Below are 18,948 nucleotides of genomic sequence, written 5' to 3'. Positions count from 1 at the left end.
ATCAGGTGCTTTGCAAAATTAATAAAATTACTTGTTATTCAAGATGCTGATTGGCTGTCATGTGTTGTGAGAGGGGAGGAGATTAGATCCATCTCATAAGCATCATGAGGGCAGTACCACGTGTGGCGTAGAGACTGGGGGTAATTACAATGGCTGACAGGAGGGATACTTACATTGGCATCCCGATGGTCAGAATCCTGACGTGGGTTTGTTAGATATATGTACCCTCTCCCCCGATCCCTCTAACCCAGGCATGGCCAAACTATGGCCCTCCAACTGTTGTGAATCTACAAGTCCCATCATGCCTTGCCGCAGTTTTACTGTTAGTGAATGCTAAAACTATGGCAAGGCATGCTGGGATATGTAGTTTTACCACAGCTGGAGGGCAACAGTTTGGTCATGCCTGCTCTAACCCTAATGCTATCTACCAGATGCCTAACCCTAACCCTCTCCCTCTGCAGCTTAACCCTAACCCTCTCCCTCTGCAGCTTAACCCTAACCCTCTCCCCCTGCAGCCTAACCCTAACCCTCTCCCCCTGCAGCCTAACCCTAACCCTCTCCCCCTGCAGCCTAACCCTAACCCTCTCCCCCTGCAGCCTAACCCTAACCCTCTCCCCCTGCAGCCTAACCCTTCCCATCGTTATTGTGCATTTTGTTAACGAATATCAGACAGTGTGTACCGAGCTCAAGAGAAGTATGCAAAGCCGATGTTCCAGGGAACTTAGCGATTATCAGCAGACTGCGCAGGTGCTGCGCTCACATTGTGCGTGCGTCAAGGTGCCGCTGTGTACCCATACACAAGGTTGCCTCTGCAAAGTGATTGACAGGAAGTGACAGTTTGGGGTATTAACGTGGTGTTAGTGGTTGTATAAATCATGCCTCTCTGGTTGTGGTAACGCCACACAGTTAGGGCCATGGTGGGAATTGAACCCATGACTTCAGGGGGCAGTAATCCTAACCATTATGATCATTAAGTAAATCATACACCTTACCCAGCCAGATGCACCCATACATCATTCATACCACTTATCCGAAAGAATGACACAGACAACAGAAGTTTGGGGTTAAAGGGGTCAGATTTTTATTTTCTTACAGGAGGGCGGCCTGTCTCATGGAAAAATGTTAAACCTCCTCTATCTATGGTGGCGGGGAGAAGAACGGGTCCTAGAGAAAATCTAGAGACCAGAAAAATATTTACAAGAAAAAAATAGCATAAAATAAATAAAACATTCACCAAAGGGCCATCTGCCCTAATGGCCAAGGATCGGCCACTATCATTGACCGTCAAACAATTCATAAGGGAAGTGGTCATTTCCCCTCCTTCTGCAGTCAGTGTTTCACCCAAGAATGAGGCTTCTCTAACGCTGATGGAGTCCCGGCCAATATAGTCCACAGAACTCCTGAGCACGCTGTTTTATAGGTGCAAAGTTCAGACTGTAACATTATACTACATGTACCTCAACCATGAATGTATTGTCCCAGGATTAAGACAAGGTTGAAAATCACTGGACTAGTAGTGACCTTTGTCTATTGGGAAAAACATATATTAGAAACTAAAATAGTCTAAATCAGCTTAAGGGAACATATATATTTGTATGTGTATATTTCCTTCTTGTCCTACCACCATTTATATTCATATGACAAACACCCACTATACTTCTAAAGATTATATTGTATACTAGGGCCGGATTATAATGGGGGCACAAGGGGTCAGTATACCTAGGCCCCCTCTATCTTTTTTTTTTTTTTTTTTAGCTGAAGATTTTGTGCATGGGAGTGGGGTAGTGCTGCAGCTTCACCTATCTGCCAATGTGACAATTATTAATGGCGCTGAGCATCGGGAGCCAAGGCACACTGACTGCACAAGTCTGCAATGCATTACTGGGAGGTGACTAAGTCCCATGACACTCTGCACCAGAGGGCAGAGGCTGAGACTTTTGTGCTGAGCTCTGATTGGTTGAGCCAATTACATGCTTCTCAGGCCCATGGAGAACAGTAGCAGCAGCAGCCTAGTCATGGGAGGGTTTTTAATCAGAGGGACTGTGTGTTTTGACAGTGTAATATTCTCCCATGGAGTTTGCGGCCAGTAATAACAAGTGCAAGGTGGCCCCACTGTCTAAAGTGCCCCGGGCCCCCCGAAGGCTTAATCTGGCACTGTTGTATACCAAAGCAATAATATAGACATTTATAGTATATTCCTACCACGTTATATTACAACCCTTTCTGACATAGAACTGAATTGTCAGTATACTACCTGACGTAGAATGATTACTGTGTCAGCATAGGTATGTGTACTGAGGCTTGTTTAACTGACGCTAGTGCAAAAACACAACAACCTGAGATCACTCACATCAGACTAATAAAATATACTGCATATATTTTATATTTTTCTCAGTCCTACTACACCTTACAGGGAGAAATTACAAATAAAATCAATAGAGGGCCTCCTGCCCGACATAACACAACTTGAGGCAACAGCTCAACTAAAGTGGTGGTACTTGTGTATTATCACGGCGCCCGTCGCATCGCATACCACTAATTAAGGTATGCGATGGACCCAATTTGAGGCTTTTCCCGGGATGAGTGTACAAATTTAATATTGCGTCGCATCGCATGCCATTATAATGGCATGCAATGCGATATCAATGTTAAATGCCCACCCAGACCCGATTTTTAATTGTATCCCCTCCCTGAAAGGTAATGACAATGTTAAATGCCCCCCCCCCCCATTGTTAACGCCACCCCACTATCAACGCCAACCCGAAGCGTGGCGAGTGCCACAAGCCCGCGAGGGGCGGCGGTACGCGTCCTCCGACCTTTTCATACCCCCACTATCCACGTCGGCGTGGAGTTGATGCTATATAGTGTGGTGAGCGCAGCGAGCCACTGAGCCCGAAGCGTGGCGAGCGCAGCGAACCCCGCGAGCGGACGCGCATTACTTCACAAGAATTACGCATGTGCTCGCCACGTTTCGGGCTCGGTGGCTCGCTGCGCTCACCACACTATATAAAATCAACTCCATGCCGACGTGGATAGTGGGGGTATGAAAAGGTCGGAGGACACCTTTTCATACCCCCACTATCCACGTCGGCGTGGAGTTGATGCTATATAGTGTGGTGAGCGCAGCGAGCCACCGAGCCCGAAACGTGGCGAGCGCAGGGAACCCCGCGAGCGGACGCGCATTACTTCACAAGTATTACGCGTGCGCTCGCCACGCTTCGGGTTCGGTGGCTCGCTGCGCTCGCCACACTTTATATTCTAAACTCCACGCCGACGTGGATAGTAGGGGTATGAAAAGGTCGGAGGACGCGCACCGCCGCCCCTCGCGCTCGCCACGCTCACAATGGGGTTGCGTAACCCATGACGGGGCCATATACAATGTGAAATGGGTCATATTGGCCCATTTCACATTGTTTCCTATGTAAAATGGACTTAATCAAGTCCATCTCATCTTGTGCCATTATAATGGCACAAGACCGAAGCGATGCTCCCGATTTCAATGTTAAAAATATTTTAACATTGAAGCCTATGGCAAAATCGAGGGCATCGCGTCGGTCGCTTCGGGGGCCATGTTAATGCACGCGACCGACGCGATGCCCCCGATTTTGCCTTTGCCAGCAAAATGGACCTGATTTTAAAGGAAATCGGGTCCATCGCGTCCATCGTGTACCTTAACTTTAAGGTACACGATGGCCGCGATTGTGGCCGTGCTAGGAAACAAGTACCGCGGCAAATTGCCCCTTCACACCTAGCAGCGCGGGCTGGGGCCATGAAGCGGCGGCAAGTTTTAGCGCCCATGAGAACGCCCAGCGTGTTCCCATGCTAATGCGGCTGTGATGCGGGTGTGGGGGGATGGGAACCTTTCGGATGTCAGAGGCTGACAGATCTGCGAGCGCTTGCATACTCATTGGATGGACCATCGAATGATCTTGTCCCCGTAAGCAAGGCTGCAGTTGGATGTTTATGCTAAACATCCGTTCGAATGCGTGCGGTGGAAATCAGCGTGCGAGGGAGGGGGCGCGTTTGTGCAGGAGGCGTTTGGATGACCCCCAAAGCTGCAAATTTCCCAGCTTTTCGGGTCAATCAGAATGACCTCCGTAGTGTATATTATGAATAAATATTAAAGTAGAAATATCTTATGCGATTGGATGTTTTACATCAACATCCATTCGCGTGCCAGTGGGAACCTCCCCGATGGTCGCCGACCATCAAATGATGCTGAAAGCACACGCATATGTAAGGGTCAGGGCCAGAGTAAGGTTTGTGGCCCCCCCAGTGGCGTAACTAGCTTTTGGGCGCCCCCCCGCCGTTAAAGGGAGGGCGCCCACCCGCCCACCCACGCACCCCGCCGCACCAACCCCCGCCCGCACCGCCGCAGCAACCCTCGCCCGCCCCGCCGCCCATGCAATCCCCCCCATCCCCCGCAGTCTTACCTACGCTCAGTACGCGCTAGTCCCGGCTCCCTTCTTCTGCTATGAGGACCACCACAAAATGTCCACCCCCATGCAGCAGACAGTTTCAGAGAACTGTCTGCTACATTGGGGCGGACATTTTGTTGTGGTCCTCACAGCAGAAGAAGGGAGCCGGGACCAGCGCGTACTGAAGAAGACACTGACAGGTAAAGACTGCGGGGATGGCGGCGGGGCAGCGGGGTGTAACTATAGCACTGCAGTCCCCGGCGCCCGCACATGCACAGCGCCCCCCCGCGGTCGCGGGGGCTGCGGTGCTATAGTTACGCCCCTGGGCCCCCCCACACACACTCCACTCCACCCCCCCCCACCCCACCCCCCCAGTTGGTCGGTCAGAGGCACAGTCCACACACACACACACACCCCCCCCCCCGGCCGGTACCTTGTGGGGATCGGTGCTGCGCTTGGTCCCTGGGGCGGATGAGAGGTCAGCAGCTACTACTAGTACCCATCCGCCACAGGGACCCCGCTGCGGACCTCACATACACTGCAGGGACACGCTGCCCGCCCCGCTGCCTGGCACCCACCCCACTGCAGCAATGGGTGATCACTCGTATATATGCGTGCAGATTTCCAGAGAATTGGATGGGCAGCTGACGTCTGGTTATGTCAGCTTTCCGCCCCCCCCCCCGCACGCCCGCACGTGTGCCATGAACGCATTTGCATGTGTACCCAAGCGTTTTCATGGGAACACCCTAAAAACGCTGGGCGGTCACATATGCTAATGGCCCTGCCCGACACCTCACGTCCCCTCTCCAGCCCACGCTCACACATGACACATACACATGCGCAGAAATGCTGCTGCGCATGCACATACACAAAACATCGGTCTGCCGTGCAAATCCACGCCTGAGTGAGTCAACCAGAATAAGGGCCATGGATCAGTATGTAGAGACAGGTTGATTTCATTAACACCAGGTTTCCTGTAATCCAGCGGTTCCCAACCTGTGGTACGCGTACCCCTGGGGGTACGCGTCCACACGCTGGGGGGTACGCCACGGCCCGGCCTGTAATGGCGGCCGCGGCAGTCAGATAGGTCGCTGGAGGGGAGGAGAGTGCATTGCGCATCTCTCCTACCCCTCAGTGTGATTCCCTGTGACTGGCCGCCCGTCCGCCAATCAATCAGAGCTTGCGGGCCGGCAGCCAATCAGGAGCCGGCCCGCGAACTTTGATTGACGCCGGGCAGCCCAGTCACACTGAAGGGAAGGAGAGCGACGCAGTGTGCTCAGCTGTACTCTCCTTCCCTGTGAGAGGAGGCAGGGGACACTCACACTACTGCGCAGCTGGGGCCGCTCCGGGACACACAGGACTCATAAGGTGACACACTGTCAGCATGTTCTCGCTGCCTGAAAACCCACCAATCACACGCCTCGCATACGTTACACACCTACAGGGAGCGCACTGGGACAAAACAAGTCTTGGCCGACCTGGGACCTCCGCCGTTTCGTTTCAAGGAAAATGAGACGCACAAAGCGAAACATCAGTGTAATATGAATTATGTCCCATCCTTCGCCCTGTAGCTGAGTTACGTCACTGGCGCCACATGTGATTGGCGAAGAAGAAAGTATACGAGATTAGAGCTCCTGCACATGCACAGCTGCAGTTATGCGTCCGGCGCTGTTCCTGCTCTTTCCGTGAGTGCGCAGCTGCCTGGCCTGATGCCCCAGCTGCAGTGCCTGTCCTCCGGCTTCCCCTCCCTGCTGCTGCCTGTGCCGGGGGAGGTGGAGGACATGTGCTGTATGCTTTATCCGGGGCTGGTGATAAAACTTATACATTCAAGGGCAAATTAATTTACTCGTTTCATAAGGGAACATGCTTATTATTTAAAATGCATTTTTTCAGTTAGGAATCGTGTTGACACAGTAGTCCTGACTTAGAGCTGTATCAAAGTATTGAGTCTAAATAGGTCATGTGGACTGTTGGCACTGTGGGGCATACTTGTTACTGGCACTGTGGGGCATTGCTGGCACTGTGGGGCATTGTTGGCACTGTGGGGGATACTTGTTACTGGCACTGTGGGGCATTACTGGCACTGTGGGGCATACTTGTTACTGGCACTGTGGGGCATTACTGGCACTGTGGGGCATACTTGTTGCTGGCACTGTGGGGCATTGCTGGCACTGTGGGGCATACTTGTTGCTGGCACTGTGGGGAATTGCTGGCACTGTGGGGCGTTGTTGGCACTGTGGGGCATACTTGTTACTGGCACTGTGGGGCATTGCTGGCACTGTGGGGCATACTTGTTGCTGGCACTATGGGGGCATACTTGTTGCTGGCACTGTAGGGGCACTGTGGGCACATACCCAGTACCATGGGGTCATACCTGGCACCGTGGTGGCATTCCCATTTCTGGCACTGTGCGGGCATACCTGGCACTTTTGGGGGCATATGTGTATCTGGCACTTTTGGGGGCATATGTGTATCTGGCACTATTGGAAGACTAACGTGATCCGTTGGAATGTCTGTTGCTTCAGTAATAGAGATTTGACAAGGTTCTGTTATTTTATATGCTGTCCGCAGAATGGGCTGAGCTTATATTGTGGTCAAGTGGTTGCACTTTTTTTTTTTCTCGTCATTGCCAGTATGACTTGCCCCTGTTAAGCCACACCCCTTTTTAGGCCACGCCCCCTAAAATTTCACGAGGGGGTACTCATAAATGAAAAGCCTAATCAAGGGGAACGGGAGACAAAAAAGGTTGGGAACCACTGCTGTAATCCAACGACAACAATACAGTATGTCTAGGCCCCAGGGCTTACTCATTAGCAGATAGACAGAGACTTGTTGGTTTCCCAGTTATTTATACCTCACTTGCCTACCTGACCCTCTCCATGCGGGAGAAAATGCTCTGTTTCTGGACTTCCCTGGTAATGTATGATTGCCATCACCTGTGGGGAGCTAGGTAAAGGTATTTCAGCACAGGTTATGGCAATCATACATTACCAGGGAAGTCCAAAAACAGAGCATTTTCTCCCACATGGAGATGGTCAGGTAGGCAAGTATGATTTATAACTTTATTAATTGTATAAACAAGTTTAATGTACACAACCTCCCAGGTTACAAACTGATGGAATAATAGCCCACATGATATGCAGATACTGTATACACTGGGGTTCCTTAGTCCCTGGTCAAAACTCTGCATATGTTTAATAAATGCAAACAAACTTTTGTCCAGTATGTTCAATTATACTGCAGACCAGAGGTGATGACGCCAGGAAACCAATTGTATTACTACAAACTCACAATTGGTCACAGCTCCTGGGTAATCAAGCACATTTACAATTCAATTAAGTATTTGATAAACAGGAGCCAAATCCTATCACACCAAAATACACCCCTGACATGGTTAAAGTTACAAGGAAACAATGGGAATGTGCTGGTTTCATTGAGAGGTCTTGAATAAAAAAGCTAAATTGAGAAGTAGCAAAAATCCAGGACAGCTAGAGGGAGACAAGAGTTTGTGGGAGGAAGTAAGAAGGCGAAGGTGACCACTGCACGTAACTTGCAAGTACAATTTTTGGTTGAAATTGCCTGTCTGTAAATTGTTTTATGTTATAAGTAAGAAGGTTTGTGTGTGTGTATATATATATATATATATATATTCTGTATGGTTTGATTTTGCCTGTAAATTAACAATCAAATAATTGGAGCTAAAATTCCAAGTAGTGAACTCATATTTTGGAATCAATAGTTATCATTTGGAATCTGCATATATTATATAAGGCTCTGCGAGGTTGGACTATAGTTTTATACGCCAAGGTATAGAATGTGTATGTATAATGAGCCAGGAGGATACATCCCTGCATAAAGTATATTTACCATGTGCACAGATGTATTGCTTGGACAGTAGTGATTGGTTTAAATTGCTATACCTATCCGCATAGTTAGTTGTGTCTGACCCTTTACAATATTTGCAACCGGCACAAGACCCGCAGGTTGCAAATATTGTAAAGGGTCAGAAGGGAATAAAATTGACACCTTTATGTCGACTACCACAAAAAAAATATATACAAAATAGAACATTTCGCCACATGTAACAGCCAAAATGTAATCTATTTAATAGAATGTGCGTGCAAGAAACAATGTGGGAAGAACTACGAGACAGTTCAAAATAAGGCTAAGAGAACACCTGAATAACCTAAGAAAAGGTGTGGAGTCCCACTGCATGTCAGCCCATTTTAAAAAAGCACACCAGTGTTCCCCCAATGACATAGTCAGTTTTAAAATTATTGACTGCATAAAAGGGAATTGGAGGAAAATGGATATAATGGGAGATCTAGCACGTGCAGAAATGCGCTGGATATATGAATTAGATACTTTGCAGCCTAATGGGTTAAATGGAGAGTTCGAAACAAAATGGTTCTTGTAATTATGTTTCACTATTTTTTCCTGTCATATATACATATCCACTTACATGTGTGTCGGGTGCGGCCGGGTAGGGTGGGCTGCTCCTCCGGGAGCTGGGCAGGCGACGGGTAGGGTGGGCTGCTTCTCCGGGAGCTCGGCAGGTGGCGGGTAGGGTGGGCTGCTCCTCCGGGAGCTGAGCTGGGCAGGCGGCGGGTAGGGTGGGCTGGTCCTCCGGGAGCTGGGCAACAAAACGATCAGCGTGGTGTGCTGTGCGACCTGCGCAGCGTGACCTCTGACATAGTCACGCTGCGCAGAGACGCTCTGCCGGGCACGGGAGAAGCCGGGCAGCGTCTGAGCAGGGTCTCAGACGCTGCCCGGCATTAGACTGCGCATGCGCAGTCTAATACCGAAATCCCGGGATTGGAGAGTCCAATCCCGGGATTGAAATCCCGGTGTTTTTAGGGCCAAATCCCGGGATCCCGCCGATCCCGGGATTGGCCACCCTAATGAGCGGCCTCTACTTCAAAAGTTATTTTTCTTGTGAAGGATGTTTTTGTTAGCCCATAAATCTTTTTATTGTATGTCTGTATAAATATTTTAAGACACCTGTGTACTCTTGGAGATATATCGATAAAAGAGATAATGCAAAGTGGAGACCGCATTGATAAAGTGGTTTTTCACTTTAAGAGAACCAGGTAACATGTATACATTTGCCCCGGAATCAGCAGACCAGATTTTTTCAGGGAGGGTATAAATAATCAGGAGATACTAACTCCAGCTGTGCCTTGATAAAGACCCTGAGAGGGTAGAAACGCGTTGGCGGCAGCAGCTTTGGAGTTTCCCCGTTTGGCTTTCTGCTATAATCCCAGATAAGGAGAAAAGGTGACAGTGGGAGAGGAGAAGGAGAGCGCTTGTAAGCGGGCAGCTGAGCGGCGTCTGTCTGGCCGAGGTCGGACAGGTGCAAGGACAGTCCCGCATTAACCACCTATCCGCAAGCCATCTGACTATTGCTCACGGAGGGAGCAGGAGGCGCACAGCTGATTACAGCCGGCTGAGCGCACCGTAGTGAGAGACGGTTACTGGGACCATCTCCAGTCCCTGCATTTATCCACCGTGAGCGGAGTCTTGTACGCTAGACGGCAGGAATCCAGAGACCGCAGTCTCTGAGTGTACATCTTCCTTAAGACGGTATCCAGAAGAGAAGGGGCCGCACGGACACCCGCAGTGGCAGAGCAGTCTCTGAGCGTACATCTTCCTTAAGACGGTATCCAGAAGAGAAGGGGCCGCACGGACACCCGCAGTGGCAGTGTGGCCGGCCGTGTCATTCCCCATCCAAGGAGAAGTCTCCTGACAGTGTGCACAGCGGAGTGGTGAGAGCAATCTCCTTATATATTTCCCCATTTGTGTGCTCCAAGCCTTGGAGAGGTGGCTATGAGACTGTGTAAAAAGGCCTCATAGGAGATACCCGGGAATTACATCTTTTCCCTATGGGATATTAACTTTTTATCACAAAATCACAAGTCTCCCCGAAAAGGTCTGGTCTGTGTTATCCACACATCATCAATTTCCCTGGGAGGCAGAAACCATGTTAAAAAAGGAATAATTCTGGGGGTTTTTTTTTATATATTTTATGCATTTTTTATAGTTTTTTTTTGAGTGACTTTGTTTGATGCATGTTTTATGGTATATGGAAGCCATTTTTGTGGCATTTTTTTATGGATTTTTTTTGTGGATTTTTTTGAAGTGGAGTTTTTTTTAATAAATTGTTTCTTGAACTTTTAAAGAAGGAGTGGACTGCATTCACTTATAGAAACAATTAATCATCCTGGTGATACTGATTCCAAAGGTCCAGCGCTGTAGGAAATCCTCATAAAATCTCTTGATTTTTTTTCTAAAATTGTCTTGCTACTATTACAGTTGTACTATTGTATGAGGACAAACGGCTGCAGGATTTTTTCTGGCGCTTGAGGAGCGACTTTGTCATTTTTTGCGTGGACTATAGATTTATACGCCAAGGTATAGAATGTGTATGTATAATGAGCCAGGAGGATACATCCCTGCATAAAGTATATTTACCATGTGCTTGGACAGTAGTAATTGGTTTTAATTGCTCTTCCTATCCACATAGTCAGTGAACCGGGGTGATATAGCTCTGTAAAGCAGGCATGTCCAAACTGTGGCCCTCCAGCTGTTGTGAAACTACACAACCCAGCATGCCTTGCTATAGTTTTAGCTCTCCCTAATAGCAAAACTGTGGCAAGGCATGATTGGACTTGTAGTTATGTGAGATGGGTGTTGTGGCAGTGCGGTGTGGTGCCTGCTAACGTGCAGGTGTCTCCGGACCACTTACCTGGCGCCGCACCCTCTCACCTTCAGGCCGTGCCAAACCACGGTCCTGGAATTCTCCGGCACCCGGACACGAACACCTAGGAGGAAGGAGAGCAGGTGAGAGCTGTTCCTCCTGGATGAAGCCCGATGCGACGTCTCTACAGAGGCACCCTCCGGGCTCCGGGAAACCTCATCATTGGCGCACTGCCTCAGAGCCCGGAGTGTCACCTATTGGCACTTGCGCGCCTAGGTGAGGCCTTTACCTCGCATGGAGATGCGAGGTCCACGTACGCCCTGGATTGATGAAGGAAGAGAGACCGGCTGAGACCAACACACGCGACACTCACCGTCGTCAGACTTGTGCCCTCTCCCAGCACGTCCCTTACAGGTCCCTGTAAGGAAGAGACAACACAAACACAACACCGTGCAGGGCCTAACGCTTACTAGTGTGGCACGTAACTGGGTAACTACATCACACAGCCCTCAAACTAACTATGTGTGTGTAGTGTGACACAAACTAACAATTCTACAGAGATGCCCTGCACGGAAAACCGCAAACAACACGGTACAAGATTTCGCCAACAAAACAGTCCCTTCAATCTCTGCCTAACTTTGGTGTTACACTCCCTTCCTACCTAGGGCTGGCCAGCATATGCACACGCTAAAGCTTCCCATTAACTACGTGCGATCCCACGAGGGGACTGCCGCGGAGCACGTCCACCTCCTAATCCCAACTACCCACAGGAAACCACAATATGGGGCCTAGAGCCCTTCCCTACTCACCTGCAGGCCTAGTGCCTGCCTATTAATTACACCAAGTGACTTATGCTTCAGACATACTCTCCTAACTGCGACTCAGGCCTAGTGCCTGTCAGTGGCCACAGGCCTAGTGCCTGAATGGGGAAACAGGCCTGGCTTATGGAGGCCACGGCCTAGTGCCCAGCTACTTAATCGGAGGGCCAACACTTCAGAGGGCCTGACTACCCACCCGCGCTGGCCTCTCCGTGGATGGCCGCCATCTTGTCTTCTGCCACTGGCCAGTTCTTCTCCTCCTGCAGAAGGCGCCGGAGATCTTCCTTCTTGATCTCGGCATCTTCTGGCCTCTTCAGCGGCCGCCAGAGCTCTTCTCTCCGCTTCCGCTGTCTCCTCCCAGCGTCTTCACTCTTCAGCCGGGTCGCTCCTGCGCTCTGCCGGCGTGGGTCCTTCCTGCTTCTTCGCCTCCCGGCGGCGTCTGATGGGGGCGGGCTTGGGGACGGCGCGGCGAGCACTGATTGGCTCGCTGCGGCCGTCTGATTGGCTCCCGAACGGCGGGAGATTTAAACTGCCGTGAGCTGCGCTTAGGATTGGCGGCCGCAGCGGCGCCAGATCCAAAGCCCCGCTCTGTTCGCCGCCCGCACTGTCAGCGCTGGGATTGGGGTCTTGATCCCAGCGCTGTCTGGAGCTTGGTCCCGCTGGGGACTCCGCTCCCTCTCCCCCTCACACTGTTGCTCCGGCGCTGGGAGCAGGAGAGCACTCCCAACACATCATAACATCCCCCCCCCCTTTTTCCTTTGTAGTCCCTACAAAGTCCTCACTCACCAATTATCTGGGGGTCAGGGCATTCCGAGGTCCTTCCAGTGAAGTAGTCTTCAAGGGCCCAGCCTGGACCGACTGTGACCCCACTTTCTTCTACTGGCTCCGGACTCCTCTCAGTACCTCCTGACGCTACTCTCCGGATCCTCTGGGGAAGTGGCTGCTTGTTATGGCCATTCACCATAGGCCACCAGGGAGAATCCTCTCCAATGGGTGCAGCGTCCACCCATGCTTCTTCCTCCACCTGGTCTGGGTTGTCATCACGGGCTCCATGGGGTGGCGCTGACACCAACCTATGGCAAATTCCTCCGGGGCATCTCTTTCCTCCTGGGCAATCGTCACCATCGGACAAGCTTCTTCATGGGGCTCTTCCAGGGGTTCCATATCTCTAGGAACGGTCCCTCCCATGGCATCACCATCCTCTCCTTCCTCCATCCAAGTCTGTTCTTCCAGCAGGGGGTCTTGTTCCAGGACCTTCTCTTCCTCTTCTCCGAGGGCGATCGACTGCGAACACTGCTCCACATCCTGTAAATCTGGTTCTTCAGGCTTGGCTAACACTTCAGATTCTGGACTCTTCTCCACAGACTCTGGCGGGCGCCATCTTGTTGGTTACCTCAGCCTCTCCTGTGAGCCTCCGCCCCCCCCTGTCAGATTGCCTGACCTATCGCTGCACAGTCCACCTTTTTAAGTATTGACTGACCAGGCTAGACCGGCAGTCAGTACAATGATGTCGATCCATCAGCATCATTGCTCCAGCCTGGCTCTGTAGTTGTCCACTACAATCCTGAGCGTACTCACAGAAGATCTCCTGTTGATCGTCAACTGCTCCAAGTGTCAAGGACTCCATTACCTCCAAAGAGGATTCAGCAAGGTTAGCCCTCCCAAGGGGTCTCGCCTTGCTTTACATTCCAGACTGTTACTTCCACAGTCACTTGGAAAAAAGAAGAAAAGACTCTCTTTTTGTCGGGGCACTCTTCGTAAAATAGTTTATTTCAAAACGTATATCAAGTTTTAAATCAGGTTTGTTGAGGGGGGACTTGATGGGTTTCTCAAATATGCATCATATAAAACAGTTTTAGTAGAACATATTATGAAAAGTCCAGGGAGTAACCCCTGGTATGAGTAATGATATCACTAAAATTAACCTTTATTATAATATCTTAAAATTAGTACTAGACATAGACACACAACAAATAACATACAAAGAAAGATACGTATACCCTTCAGAACTAGTAGGGTAGTTCACTTATAATAAGTGTAGGGGGGGTGCGTTCCTCCTGATGCCTGTATTGCTAAGAAAAAAGGGTTGTGATAACAACAAAGGCTATAGGCTGTACTAGTTTGTACCCAGGGGCTACAGTGTATACCATATGCATGAAACAAAATATTATCCTGTTTTAATAGTTGCGATTTACCTCTCAATGAATAATTTTGTTACACTGTATAGTATTCCTTTAGGGTAGTAGCACATTGCCTATAGGTCTAATAGCAGTCATAAATGGAAATACACCACCAGAGAAAATATACGCACTATTAGTATCTTAAAGTTAATAAATTTTCACAGTGAATAGTATCTTAAAGTTAATAAATTTTCACAGTGAATATCTCATATGTAGCTTAAGCGAAAATATAAATAGTAGGTATAAAAATAGATATTAAACAAAAAGGAATTTTTGGTTTAGTGAGGGGTCCCCTCCCTTGGTTTACAGGAGTGAGAAAAGGAACAAGAGAGAAAGAGAATAGGCCCCACAAGTTTCCTTGGTGTTAGTGCGCCAACTTTATATACCTATAGTGTGGCAGTGAGTACAGCTGTTCGCAGCTAGGTCTCCCTAGTTGTTACTAGTCATACTCCGCCACACCGGCTTCCACTGAGTGTGGTCAGTGGGCTTTTAAAGGTATTGTGGGACGTCGACCTTAATCCCTGTTATCCTTGAGGTGGCTGCTGCCCAGCTTTGTATACCTATGACAAGGTTAGGGGTTCAAAGGTTTCCTTCAGTGGGGTCACCCCCTCTGTGTACTAAGAAGGCCCCGGTTTTGTCAGCTTCCGTCAGTATAAAGGTATGCTGAGGGGCTTTTTTAGGTATTGCGGGTGAGCGGACCTCAGATTGCCTAGGATTTGGATAGGGATGGAAAGGGTGGTGGTTGCTGTCCAATTGATTTATACCTATGACAGGGTTGTGGGTACCATGGGTTTCCTCCCAGAGGGGTCACCCCCACTGTGTACTAAGATGGCCCAAATTTCTGTCGGCTTCCGTCAGTGTCTTCTAACACTGAGGGGCTTTAGAGGTATAATGGGCAAGCACACCCTCTAACTTGTGGGTATGAGGTTAGAGATAGCACTTTGATGAGGTTTTAAATGCAGAATCAAATATCAACGTTCTAAGCTGGAAAGCGATACTGAAATGTAATTAGAGCATATGATGAGTAAAAAGAGTTTATGCTTGTATATCTGTATGGAGCTCCGCTGTTGTGAAACAGTGGGGGAGAAAGGCGACAAGGGGAGAGAGAGAAAAGATAAGAAAAGAAAAGAGAGAAAGGAGAGGAAAAGAGAAAGAAGGGAGAGAAGAAAGAGGAGAAAGTGACAGGAGGGAGGAGACCGTGGATACCTCCTTGTTCACCCCGGGGGTCAGATCCGGGACCTCGCCCGAGTATGCGCCGCTATCAGGCTGGAAGGTAAGCGTGTAATGCGCCGGCTGCTCACGGAGAGGTGCATCAGCTGGGACCTGTAGTGCCGCTGCGTGTCTCTGCTCCTTTGCTGCGTGCGCTCCCAAAGCTGTCAGCCTGTTTCCACGAGCGCGTACTCCCGCCCGCTGTCAGATGCTGGGAGGGGAGTGTGAGCCCGGGACCTGGGGTGTCCTGGCGCAGCGGCGCTGCTAAGTAGCGTGTGAGACCTGTGGTCCGCAGCGTGTATCACTGCCTGCTTCCAGCCGTATGGAAATGTCAGCGGTATGAGGTCTGACCGGGGGATGTCAGTGGGGACGTCCTTGGCAGTCCAAGTGTCCCAAAGCGCTGCTGTCAGCGTATAGGGTGACCACAAACGATCGTTTCGCCGTTAGGCTTTCTCAATGTGTGTAGGGGGTGGTTCTATCAGGTGCTCTTAAATAGCATGTAGATTGAAAAATCTAGTACTAATTGGTTAATGGGTGAGGGGGGAGTGTAATACTCTCACCTCCACCTGATTCATGGGAGAAAGAAATTGGGACAAAAATCCCCAGGTGTGTACGCTCTCAAGGGAAGATCATTATCATTCTCTCTAAATAAAATAAATTGGCTTGTAAATGATAGGTAAAGTCAAAATGGGAATAAACTTAATGCATAAGATGCGATGTATCATTGAATCAGATTTAACAAGAGTATGTTTCTCTATATATATATATGCATTTTTTGTGTTGTATATTCAGATGGGCAAGTTAATGCGCTGCGAATATTTGCAGGAAAATAGACCCCAAGTATGTAAGGGGGAAGAAAACATATATAATATTATATACACAATAATATAGTATTATATTCTGAAAGATATCGAATGTATGTTCAAATGGCTTGTACATAGAGACTCCATTTAGCAATGACTTATATTGACAAGATAATGAATGAAAAAATGAGAAGATTTATGTTAAATAGCCCTGGTCAAATTATCAATGGGCTGAAGGAGTGCTAGTAAAATTGAAGATGTTTTTTTGGGAATGAAGAACTTGGGACTTTCAACAACCCGAGCGACAGTCCCAGAGGATCAGGAAAGTACAGTAAGCATGGAAGGCAAACTAACAGTAATCAACCTGACAGATCGGTGCCTCACATCAGAACACACCAAAATTCTTAGCAAGGGACTATCCTTCTCCCCCAACACATCAATGAACCGTTTCACGTGGGAAAAAGATCTACGTTTATATGGCCGGAAACTACTGCTTAAAAAATACTTTGCAAGTAAGGAACAAGCCAGTCCAAACAGCAATGGACCCCCAAACACACCGTCAGAACAAGATCTCACACAGCAAGATCTAGAAATGATCGAAATTCTGGAGGACTTACAAGATCCACCCACATATGAAGAAGGGAGAACAAGTCGAACCATATACAAAAAGAAAAGTACATTCATGCCCCAGGAGAACCTCAGTCCTGAGATCAAAATCTTCCTTGACCTTGTCTCCAGAGACATGAACCAACTGACAACACAAAGAAGGCCGAACAAAAACTCCAATGTAACTCCGGAAGAACAACATATTCTGAAGGAAATATCATCTTGGGAGGATGTTACTGTCAAGCCTTCAGATAAAGGAGGCAATATTGTCTTATGGCCCAAAGACCTCTATATACAAGAAGCCCACCGACAACTTCTGGATACCAACTGCTATAAACAGATGATGTTTAACCCCACCAATAATTACAAGATCCTATATGACCGCATGATTAATGAGGCTTACAAAAAAGGTACAATTCTCAAAAGTGAACACTCCTTTCTATCTGTGGAACACCCCAAAACTGCAACCTTTTACATGTTACCCAAAGTGCACAAGAATCTATCAAATCCACCTGGAAGGCCAATAGTCTCTGGGATAGATGGCTTATCGGAACAAGCTAGTATATTTCTTGATAAACATCTCAGACACCATGTCTTAACCTTACCATCGTATGTACAAGACACTAGGGACATTCTGGCCAGAATTCATGACATCTACCTTGAGGAGGACCAACTGCTGGTGACCCTGGACGTTGAGTCCCTGTACACCAGCATAGCCCACAACCTAGGACTCACAGCAATCAGATTCTTCCTCACCATGGAAGGTATTGATGACTTTGGAGAATTTCTACTAACACTACTGCAATTTGTCCTCGAGAGGAATTGTTTTACCTTTAACGATAAATATTTTCTGCAAATCCGAGGGACAGCAATGGGCGCGGCGTGTGCGCCCACTTACGCTAATCTGTTCCTCGGATGGTGGGAGAGGGAACACGTCTTTGCAGAAGATAATGAGCCCTACACTAGCAAGATTGTCACTTGGGTAAGATATATCGACGACATTATGTTGATATGGCAAGGAGATCAGACAAGCCTTCTCCAATTCATTGACAGACTCAATAATAATACCCTCAACCTCAAACTCACCCACTGCATTAGTAGAAACCAGATTACTTACTTGGATCTCACCATTTACCGTTCAGATAACCATCAACTCCTGACAAAACTGTATAGAAAGGAAACAGCTACCAATAGCCTTCTTTTCAAGGATAGTGCCCACTTCCCACCTACAATCAAGAACATACCCAAGGGAGAATTCCTACGGCTAAGGAGAAATTGTTCAACCAAGGAGATCTTTTTGGACCAAAGCATAGAACTGTCCAACAGATTGGTCGAACGAGGTTATAGCAAGAGATCGGTCAAATGGGCAAAACATCTGGCCTCCAAACAAGATAGGGAAGGCCTTATTTTCCCAACAAACAAAAAAGAGAACAAGGAATCAGCAACCAGATTCATCACAAATTTCTGTGATGAATGGAAGGAGCTACAAAACATTATCAAACAACACTGGCCAATCCTACAAATGGACCCAGACCTGGACACCATTACCACCAAAGGCCCTCAATTCAGTTGGAGGAGGGCAAAAAATTTGAGGGACAGACTTGTACAAAGCCACTTTCAAAGAATCCCAAAATTCAAACCCAAAATAACTGGAACTTTCCCATGCGGCAAATGCAAGGGATGCAGTTATATTACCAAGAAAAATACAATAATTAATCGCTTTGGAAAAACTTTGAGAATTGAGAGTTTCATGAGCTGTGAAACACTGGGAGTAGTGTATTGCCTGGTCTGTCCATGCGGAATGAAATATGTCGGCATGACAAGCAGAAAACTGAAACTAAGACTCCTAGAACATGTGGGCAACATTCGTAATGCCGAGTCAGATACACATAAAATGAAGAAACTGACATCGGTAGCCAGACACTTCCTGACCAATCATGGAGGGTCTCCCCAAGGTTTGAAAATATTCGGCTTGGAGAGTGTAAGACTCGGTATCAGAGGAGGGGACATCACAAAGGAACTCCTCAGGAAAGAATGTAGATGGATCTTTGAACTTAACACTACTAATCCTTGGGGACTGAATGAAAACAATACCTTCGGATCCTTCCTCTGAAGACATACCATCTACAAACCCTCATTCCAGGATGGCATAACAACCAAGGACACCTGGGATGTTATCTCCATCTGTTACATCAAATTCTCAATTTTAATTAATCT

The 18,948-nt window shown here is 48.3% G+C and overlaps 1 protein-coding gene across 1 annotated transcript in view; it reads left to right on the top strand.

Annotated features, from left to right (window-relative positions):
* LOC146041446 (zonadhesin-like) overlaps window positions 1–18,948 on the top strand; it is a 155,783-nt gene that overhangs the window by 115,269 nt on the left and 21,566 nt on the right. The gene's annotated exons all lie outside the window — the stretch shown is intronic.

This window comes from Crinia signifera, chromosome 19 (assembly GCF_055691185.1).
Source record: "Crinia signifera chromosome 19, ASM5569118v1, whole genome shotgun sequence".
In the NCBI taxonomy this organism is placed as follows: Eukaryota; Metazoa; Chordata; class Amphibia; order Anura; family Myobatrachidae; genus Crinia; species Crinia signifera.
This window is presented reverse-complemented; position numbering and strand designations above follow the sequence as displayed.